The sequence below is a fragment of the Nicotiana tomentosiformis genome, chromosome 1 (genome assembly GCF_000390325.3).
Source record: "Nicotiana tomentosiformis chromosome 1, ASM39032v3, whole genome shotgun sequence".
NCBI lineage: Eukaryota > Viridiplantae > Streptophyta > Magnoliopsida > Solanales > Solanaceae > Nicotiana > Nicotiana tomentosiformis.
The window spans coordinates 74,395,753-74,406,396 of record NC_090812.1 but is presented as its reverse complement, the minus strand read 5'-3'; the positions used below and the strand labels follow the sequence as shown (position 1 = coordinate 74,406,396).

General features: G+C 38.5%; 1 long non-coding RNA gene across 1 annotated transcript; it reads right to left on the bottom strand.

Moving 5' to 3' along the window:
• Positions 1-207: 207 nt before the first annotated feature.
• On the bottom strand, positions 208-1,692 carry LOC138909300 (uncharacterized). Its single transcript, XR_011415708.1, has 2 exons — positions 1,319-1,692; positions 208-425 (listed from the first exon to the last, which is right to left on the bottom strand). It is a non-coding gene; the product is annotated as an uncharacterized lncRNA (long non-coding RNA).
• Positions 1,693-10,644: the final 8,952 nt, after the last annotated feature.

The window sequence follows — 10,644 nt, the reverse complement described above, 5'->3', positions numbered from 1 at the left end:
CATTAACAACATAAAAAACCACGACTAAATATAAAAACTAAAAAAAATGGTAATACTTCAATGCTAAGGAGAAGAACTATATTAAGTATAACATTATGTTGACTATAATTCAAAGCATCAAAACATTTGAAGCTAGAACTCTTTCTTAGATAATTATACGTGAACCATGAAAGTAACTCACGAAAAAAAGCCCAAACTAAACAAACATGGTTAAAAGTGGGGTCTTTATCTTTTCCTTAAACTAAGTAATCTTAACAAAATGCAATTTCAATCACATATATAAAGAAGAAAACGATAATTTAACTAATTTTTAACAGATTTACATGATGATAACACTAATATAACATTCATCTTGAAATAAAATCAGATATAATATGTTCCATCAACCAAACCGGGATCAAATCCTTCTTATTATCATCAAGAATCTGCAATATAAGAATTTGAAAGTTACCTGGTTTGTCGAATAATAAAATAAAGCAGTGCAGCAACAAAAAACTCAGCAGCAAATACAGTAGAAACAATAGCAACTCAAGTGTTAAGACAACCCAGAAAACTCAACAGAGATGCTTGAAACTGGTAGCTATCAACTTCACAAATTGCTTAAGGGATCTTTCTATTTTTCTCGAGGTTTTTGCACTGAAATAATCCTCACAAAACTCTGAAATTTTAGCTTGTTATATGTATTAAGCTGCTGATTTTTCTCAAAGATATATGTCTTTAAGCAACTCTCCAAGATGTGTCTCAGTATAAGATAGAATGTGTAATAGAGTGTCCCCCCTTTTCAGAGAGTAAAGAGCCCTTTAAATAGGCAAATAAATCAGATTTTTTGGACAGATTTTGGTTCACCAAAAGTCTATCCAAAAGACTGACTTTGTGTGCTAAACACTGTTCAAAAGTTGTCAAAAAGTATTATACTTGTCACCACACAATGACTTTTGAGTTTTGTACTCCAAAGTCTTTACACAGTAAAAATAACCAAACTTGTACTATACCTTCTTTAATTTCAGCTTTTATCAACACAAAAATTCAAATACTCAAATCTAATAAAAATAAATTCACTAAGCATTTGAAACTTCTATCATAGACTATCATGATTAAGCAAATAGCTATTTCAAAACTAATGAATAACTAATTATCAGTGATTAATAAATATGAACGACTAAGCTAACATAGATTAAACATAACTAATAATAAAAATATAAATAATAATAATAATAATAAAAATAAATAAATAAATAAATTAGAAATTATGCTAGACATAAACTAAATACAATACAATTAGAAAAAATAGACAAAGGAAATGAGAATAGGGGTATACCAAACTAGGGTGTTCGGGGTGGTCGCCGGAATTTGGCCGGATTTTTAGTTGCCGGATTTTCGGAATGAAATTGACATCAATAGGTAGGTCTTGATTAGCTCTATCCGTTGATGTAGGTATTGTGGGATGGTAGTGGCCGGAACTTCAAGATTTTGGGCAAAAAAGTGGCGGCTAAAGTTTTCTAGATCTAAAATTCAAGGCGTTTGAGGGGATTTTGAAGGATTTGGTTTGGAGATATGGAAAGAGGGGGTTGTAGAGATTACATGGTGTGAATTTGGGGGTGTTTGAAGGTTGGCCACCGCCGGTGGGTGATTTCCGGCGGCGGCGGCGGCAGAGAGAAGAGAGAGAAGAGAGAGAGAGAGAAGAGAGAAAGAGTTATGGGGGAAATAAGGGAATTTTTCAGATATTTGAGGCTTTAAATACCGTTTGAGAGATCAAATATGGACCATTAGATCAAGAGGTGATCAATGGGTGAGATTTGATCTTGGGTCACTTAATAAAACGACGTAGTTTTGAGGCAAAACTACGTCGTTTCGGACCCTTTCAAGGGCAGCCCCTTATCTTGCACTTTTGGCCACTTTCTCTTTCAAATTTGGGCCAATTTCTTTATTAATCCTACTTATTAAACTAAATTTACACAAACAAATAAATTAATTAAGTAACTTATTCAAATGATCAATTAACTATATTAATTCACCAATTGAATAGTTAGTTAATTCCTAAAATACACAAATAAAGAAAGAACTATTTTTTGGTATTTTTATGATAGGAAATATGCAATCAAAGACACAAAAATTGGGAAATATAATTAAAGCAACAAAACACTAATTACTTTAGGAGGTGTTAAAACAGTACAAAAATTAGGTATTCACAGCTGCCCCTCTTTGCTAGAGAACATGAAGAGTTTTCGTGCAAAGAAAAGTGAATGCCATGGCTAATTTTTGCTCACATATCACTCCAATGAAAGCATTATTTTTTAAAAAAAAAAATGGTGACCGAACCCTGCTTCCGAGATAGCCTACATATCCTTGTTTAGAGGAATCAGGTCAGTGTAGTTCTGGGAAAATTTGGTAGCTGGGACTACCAGACAGTAGATTTAAGACTGTTGTTGCTGCTGTTGTTGTTGTTACTGTTACTTGCTGCTTGCATCAAAAGGAAAAGAGAAAGAACTGTTTATGTCTGGAAACTAAAAGTTACAAAATTCCTAATCTATGTGTCTTGTGGAATCAAATCTTGATTCTTGACTTGCTCGCTTATGTTGACCTTAGATTGGATCTTGATGCTCTTTGAGGAAAGGATCATGGCTCATTCTCTATTGCTTGCTTTCCGGATCAGAGTTCGGGAAAATGAAACTCGAGAAGCTGGGCTGCTGACACATTATCCAAGCTAACTCCAACTATCTTGTGACCGAAAAACTTCTTTATTCTGATGAGAAAGCTGAAACTGCAAGCTTTAATCGTCACTTGTGATATGCGGCGGGGCCTGCAAAGCCATCAAAGACGAACAAAACGAACAAAATTTTTCTGCCCCAGTTTGGCACTAGGAAAATTTTGTGAGTTAGAGAAAGCTAAAGTATCTAATTTGTTGAAATGAAGACAACGGGAGTAGTATAAACTAACTATGTGAGGATATGCAACCACGAGGGGAAGTAACTTATGTTACCAGAGGAAATGGAATTAGAGGATGGTACCCTGTATTACGGAAAAGGGAATGTAACTAGGGGTTGGTACCCTGTATTATCGAAAGGAAATGTAACTAGGGGTTGGTACCCTATATTATCGAAATGAGTGTAACCTAGGGTTGGTACCCTGTATTACCGAAAGAAATGTAACCATGGGTTGGCACCCTGTATTACTGAAAGGAGTGTAACCAGGGGTTGGTACCCTGTATTACTGAAAGGAGTGTAACAGAGGCTGGCACCCTGTATTACTGAAAGAAGTGTAACCAGGGGTTGGCACCCTGTATTACTGGGAAAGAATGTAACCAGGGGTTGATACCCTGTATTACTGAAAGAAGTGTAACTAGGGGTTGGCACCTTGTATTACTAAGAAGGAATGTAACCAGGGGTTGGTACCTTGTATTACCGAAAGGAGTGTAGCCAGGGGTTGGTACCCTGTATTACATAAAGGAGTGTAACCAGGGGTTGGCACCTTGTATTACTGAAAGGTGTGTAACCAGGGATTGGTACCCTGTATTACTGAAAGGAGTATAACCAGGGGATGGCACCCTGTATTACTAAAAGGAGCGTAAACATGGGTTGGTACCCTGTATTACATAAAATAGTGTAACCAGGGCTGGCACCCTGTATTACTGAAAGGATGCTGAATCCCCTGGACGAAAAGATTCTACCTAGGTTAAACTACGAAAAGCAAACTTAGGCGATGAGTACTTCTACCCGAAAATATGAGCTGGATTCCCCTAAGCGAAAAGGTTCTACCTGGGTTAAGCTATTGTAAAACATCTGAGCGAAAAGTACTTCTACCCAGAACTATGAGCTGGATCCCCCTAGGTGAAAAGGTTCTACCTGGGTTAAGCTATAAAAAATAGCCTGAGCAAAGAGTACTTCTACCTGGAACTATGTGTTGGATCCCCCTAGGCGAAAAAGTTCTACCTGGGTTAAGCGACGAAAAGTAAGCCTGGGCAAAGAGTACTTCTACCCGGAAATATAAGTTGGATCCCCTTAGACAAAAAGGTTCTACCTAGGTTAAGCTACAAAAAGTAACCTGAGCGAAAAGTACTTCTACCCGGAACTATGAGCTGGATCCCCCTAGGCGAAAAGGTTCTACCTGGGTTAAGCTACGTAAAACATCCTGAGCGAAGAGTACTTCTACCCGGACCTATGAGCTGGATCCCCCTAGGCAAAAAAGTTTTACCTAGGTTAAGCTATGTAAAACAACCTGAGCGAAGAGTACTTCTACTCGGAACTATGAGTTGGATCCCCCTAGGCGAAAATGTACTACCTGGGTTAAGCTACGAAAAACAAGCCTGGGCGAAGAGTACTTCTACCCGGAACTATGAGCTCGATCCCCCTAGGTGAAAAAGTTCTACCTGGGTTAAGCTACGAAAAGCAAACTTAGGCGAAGAGTACTTCTACCCGGAAATATGAGCTGGATCCCCCTAAGCGAAAAGGTTCTATCTGGGTTAAGCTATTGTAAAACATCTGAGCGAAGAGTACTTCTACCCGGAACTATGAGCTGGATCCCCCTAGGTGAAAAGGTTCTACCTGGGTTAAGCTACAAAAAACAGCCTGAGCGAAAAGTACTTCTACCCAGAACTATGTGCTGGATCCCTCTATGCGAAAAAGTTCTACCTGGGTTAAGCGACGAAAAGCAAGCCTGGGCAAAGAGTACTTCTACCCAAAAATATAAGCTGGAACCCCTTAGGCGAAAAGGTTCTACCTAGGTTAAGCTACGAAAAGCAACCTGAGCGAATAGTACTTCTACCCGGAACTATGAGCTGGATTCCCCTAGGCGAAAAGGTTCTACCTGGGTTAAGCTATGAAAAGCAAGCTTAGGCGAAGAGTACTTCTACCCGGAAATATGAGTTGGATCCCCCTAAGCGAAAAGGTTCTACCTGGGTTAAGCTACATAAAACATCCTGAGTGAAAAGTACTTCTACCCGGAACTATGAGCTGGATCTCCCTAGGCGAAAAGGTTCTACCTGGGTTAAGCTACGTAAAACATCCTGAGCAAAAAGTACTTCTACCCGGACCTATGAGCTGGATCCCCCTAGGAGAAAAAGTTCTACCTGGGTTAAGCTACGTAAAACAACCTGAGTGAAGAGTACTTCTACCCGGAACTATGAGTTGGATCCCCCTAGGCGAAAATGTTCTACCTGGGTTAAGCTACAAAAAACAAGCCTGGGCGAAGAGTACTTCTACCCGGAACTATGAGTTGGATCCCCCTAGGCGAAAAAGCTCTACCTGGGTTAAGCTACGAAAAACAACCTGGGCGAAGAGTACTTCTACCCGGAAATATGAGCTGGATCCCCCTAAGCGAAAAGGTTCTACCTGGGTTAAGCTACATAAAACATCCTGAGCAAAAAGTACTTTTACCCGGAACTATGAGCTGGATCCCCCTAGGCGAAAAGGTTCTACATGGGTTAAGCTACGTAAAACAACCTGAGCGAAGAGTACTTCTACCTGAAACCATGAGCTGGATCCCCCTATGCGAAAAAGTTCTACCTGGGTTAAGCTACGTAAAACACCCTGAGCGAAGAGTACTTCTACCCGGAACTATGAGCTGGATCCCCCCAGGCGAAAAGGTTCTACCTGGGTTAAGCTACGTAAAACAACCTGGGCGAAGAGTACTTCTACCCGGAACCATGAGCTGGACCCCTCTAGGCGAAAAGGTTCTACCTGGGTTAAGCTACGAAAAAACAACCTGGGCGAAGAGTACTTCTACCCGGAACTGTGAGCTGGACCCCCTAGGCGAAAAGGTTCTACCTGGATTAAGCTACGTAAAACAACTTGAGCGAAGAGTACTTCTACCCGGAAACTATGAGTTGGATCCCCCTAGGCGAAAAGGTTCTACCTGGGTTAAGCTACATAAAACATCCTGAGCGAAGAGTACTTCTACCTGGAACTGTGAGCTGGATCCCCCTAGGCAAAAAGGTTCTACCTGGGTTAAGCGACGTAAAACAACCTGAGCAAAGAGTACTTCTACCCGGAACCATGAGCTGGATCCCCCTAGGCGAAAAGGTTCTACCTGGGTTAAGTTACAAAAAAACAACCTAGGCGAAGAGTACTTCTACCCAGAATTATGAGCTGGATCCCCCTAGGCAAAAATGTTCTACCTGGGTTATGCTACGAAAAACAAGCCTGGGCGAAGAGTACCTCTACCCGGAACTATGAGCTGGATCCCCCTAGGCAAAAAAGCTCTACCTGGGTTAAGCTACGAAAAACAACCTGAGCGAAGAGTACTTCTACCCGGAACTGTGAGCTGGATCCCCCAAGGCGAAAAGGTTCTACCTGGGTTAAGCTACCAAAATGATCTGTATGAACAATAGTGATGCATGCTGAAAATAAAAGAAAATGGAGATTTTACGAAAACTTACCTTTGGTGACATTCGTCCTTTCGGAATCGACATTCTGCACTGCTTTGTTCCTGCTGCAAACAAAGAAAAAATGTGAGTTTTAAAAAGTGGTGGTCGATTTGTGGCCTTGATGTCTTTGGAAGCTTGGCTTTGTGCCCATATTTTTTATGATGACTTCCTGAATACCACAGTTGGCCGCGTGGGACTTAACCTTCTCAACTTTATTTTTACTTTGTGGCATTTCACTTTCGACTTCTTTCCTCAACACTTTCAATTTCAGAGCATTGGGGGAACCTTTGGCTTTTCAAACTTTGCCTAAACGGTTAGCCACTTGAGACTTAACCTTTTCAAATTCATTTTGCCCTTGTAGGCACTTTCAATTTGATTTCATCCTTACAAGAGTTTTTGATTTCGAAGCATCGGCCGCCTTGGCCAGTCGGGGTCAACTTGATCCCCATGCCGAGTCTGGGTGCTTTTTTGCATATTAGCTTGTATCAAACCGGAGTCCTGTAAATCAGTCTTGCTATCCCTTCTTTGCCTTAGTTTTAAAACAGAGTTAGACCAAAAGGGATTCAAGGAAAAACAAACAGTAGAATGTAGAATGAATTTAGACAAGAGGAATCCCTTTCGGGGAAAGGAAAGAAGGACTTATCTGGAGTACATGCAGATTTAAATGAACATGACATACTTTTTGGACTGGATGCATGATCTGCGTAAACTGTCTGACTCTCAGAAATTCATCAAAACTTTTGCCTCGAAACCGAGAAACAATGCCCAAGACTGTCAATACCAATGGCTGTGAAGATCCTCTTTTCGATCAGTATTTCCCTTTGCGGGTTTTCACCAGCTAATCTGTCTCATTTCTCTTCTCACCATCGCCTTATAGTGCCCTTTGCGGGTTTTCACTAACAAGACTCTCTCATTTTCATTTTCTCTGCTATGCGATGCCCTACGATGCCCGTGAGGATTTTCACCAATAAGACTCTCTTATTTTATTTCTCTCATTTGGTTGTATCAGATCCAAGTAACTGTATCCTCCAATTCTTGAACATTCTCGTTGATTAATCGGAAGGACTTGAAAAGGATTTGGGTAAAAAAAGATTTGGATTGAATTACAACTTTGGAACCTTTAAAGCGAAACCATCTTCGACCATCTGTAACAACTGCCCTAGTTTCATTTTCTTTTCTTTTTTTTTTCTTTTTTTTTGGAAATGTTGATTTTTATTTTGGTGTGACTGAACCCCAGAGAGAGGCTGCCTACGTATCCTTTCGGAATCAAGTCACTTTGTTTTGATTTTCTTTTGTTGTTGTTGTCTTTTTTTCTTTTTTTTTCTTTTTTTTTCTTTTTTCATTTTCTTTTCTCTTTTTTTTTTTCATAAAAACTTCTAGGATCCAAAGAGGGTAATCAAAGAAAAGTAACCGGCTCAAGAGGGTTTGCAAAGGGTTGATAGAGTTTGGGTAGCGAGAATGAAAGCCTTCGTCATCCCAATCAGAAAACATTAAAGATGCGTAAAAAGGGTAAAACATAATACCTTTTGGCAGTGTCTGTATAGACAGTTGTCTCGGAGACATTTCCTTCGATATCTCCCAAATATAACGCTCCCTTTTGGCAGTAATCTTGTTACAATGTATGAACCATTCCAATCTGGAGCCAATTTTTCTTTGGCTTCTTCATGATGCTAGAGGATACGTCTTAGGACTAGTTGCCCCACATCGAACTTTCCGGGCCGCACTTTCTTATTATAGGCACGGGTCATTCTTTGTTGGTACAACTGCCCGTGGAAAACTGCGGCCATACATTTTTCATCAATCATAGTCAATTGTTCCAAGTCGGTTCTTGATCCAATCTTTATCCTTAATCTCGGTTTCAACAATGATCCGAAGAGAGGGAATTTTAACTTCTTCCGATTTCATTTGGACTTGGCTTAGGCCTAGTGTTCCAATTCTTTATTTATTTTCTCACAAGCCTTATCTTTAACACATTTTGCATCTTGATTCATTATTTCGAGGTCTGATGAAGTCCACAAGTATGTCATGTTATTAAAATCTGCATTAACAGAACTTCAAAAAGAGAATAAGAAAGGTGACAAGATTAAGAAAAGAGAACATTCCTAGACAATGAAATATTAATTTCATTTAATTGATTTTTTTTTTGAATTTGATTTTTTTTCATTTAAAAGATAGAAGGGTTTTCATCGAAAAGTAAGACAATAATGTAAAATATCCGGATTACACCCTGAAATAATCTGGACGCAGAAAGGATAACAAGACTGGCTACCGAGTCTCCCGTCTGATGGGGACTTTCAGGTTTGGCAACCATTTTTTGCTTTTCTTCTGTCTCGGCAATGGATGCAATGGCTTTCAATGCCGGATCAAATTCCTCATCTTCACGGATCATTCCAACTACTGGCTCATTGGTGTGAACATGCAAAGGATTGTTCATCATATTAAGGGCATCTTCATCCCTAAGCATTATTGCCTTAACCTCGATGAGGTCTTCCACTGCTCTTTTAAGATTCCAACAGTCTTCTGTATCATGTCACACTGCTCTAGAGTGGTATTCACATCTAACATTAGCCCGGTGCAAGGGGGACTCTAGGCTTGGCCGGTTCGGGGCCACTGGCTGCAACAGACCTAGCCTGACTAGCTTTTGGAACAAGCTCGAGTATGATTCACCAATAGGGGTGAACTGATTCTTTCTGAAAGGCTCTCTTGGGCAAGGATTGTATTGGGGATCATTTGGTTGGGGGATTATATGGAACTTGATAAGAACGGGCATTTCTGAAAAGTGGATCTCGATTTTGTGTATAATGCAGTGACCGTATGTAAGGTTGCGCGTTCATCACTACATAGGGAGGCGGTGCAACGACCTGTGATGTGGCTTTAAAGGCAACATAACTCAAGATTCGACCCATTTTTTTTAAACCATTTTCGATCATCTCCCCAATTTTGATAGCCTCGGCGAACAGATTACCCATAACGGACATCGTGTTCTGGAAGTAGTCCGTCTCTTGGGCCTATTGGAAGACCGTAACCATTTCTGCTTCGTCCATATGAGTCTTTACGATGGCGGCTTGTTCGCTCCATTTGACAGCATATTCACGGAAACTTTTCGCCGTTTTCTTTGTCAAACTGGACACAGAGTTCTCTTTTTTTGGATTTTTACTCTTGTTTTCTTTCTTTTTTTCTTTTCTTTTCTTTTTTTTCTTTTTTTTTTTTGCTTTTTTTTTCTTTGTTATTTATGTCGCTCTTTTTTTTTTTTTTTTCTTCTCTCTTTTTTTCAGTTTATTTGATGCAATAATCGAATCTCATGGGGATTGCCTACGTATCATGACGCCGCATGAATCAGATCTTGCGTAATTCAGGAACATTGGGAATAGACTGGCCCATTTTTTATTTTCTTTTCTTCTTTTTTTTAATAAAGACTTTTAAATATATTTTTTGAATTTTTTTTTCTTTTTATGGAATTTTGAATTTTTTTTTTTAAAAAAAGGAATTCTAAAGAAGGAAGAAAATATTTTGGATTTTGATTTGAAGATTCTTTTTGTTCTTTTTTTTTTTTGGATGAAAGGCTTCGGAAAAGAAGGAAAATATTTTTGGATTTAATTATTTTTTGGATTTTCTAAGGAAAGAATTCTACAGAGGGAATGAAGGAAAGGGAAACTATTTTTGAAATTTTTTTTTTTTTTTTTTAAAGAATTGGGGCCAGAACCGATGAGGTTTGCCTACGTATCTCATATTCGGTGAGAATCAGACCCGCGTAGTTCGGTGGATGAGAAATAAAAAGGTAAACTAACTCTTTTTTTTCATATACAATTAATCTGACAAAATCTCCTAGCAAAGAAAATATTTTTAATTTTTTTTTTGATTTTTTTTTTTTTTGAATTGGTGAAAGAAAAACTTCTAAAGAAGAAAAAAAAAATATATATATATATATAATTTTAATTTTATTTTTTTTAAAATTTCAAAAGAAAGAAAAAATTTTTTTGGATTTTGGGAGAAAGACTTTTTTTTTTTTATAAAAAGAAGAAAATATTTTTGGATTTTTGGTCTCAAAAAAAAAAAAAGAAACTTCTAAAGAAGCAATTAAAGGAAGATATCTTTTTGGATTTTTGAAAATTAGGGGCCGGAACCGATGAGGTTTGCCTACGTATCTCACATCCGGTGAGAATCAGACCCGTGTAGTTCGGTCAAAACCGACTTTTTTTATTATTATTTTTCTTCTTATGAAAATTAATCTTTAAAAACCATATGCACTAGACCACATCATTTTTTTTTTGTTCATTCAAACT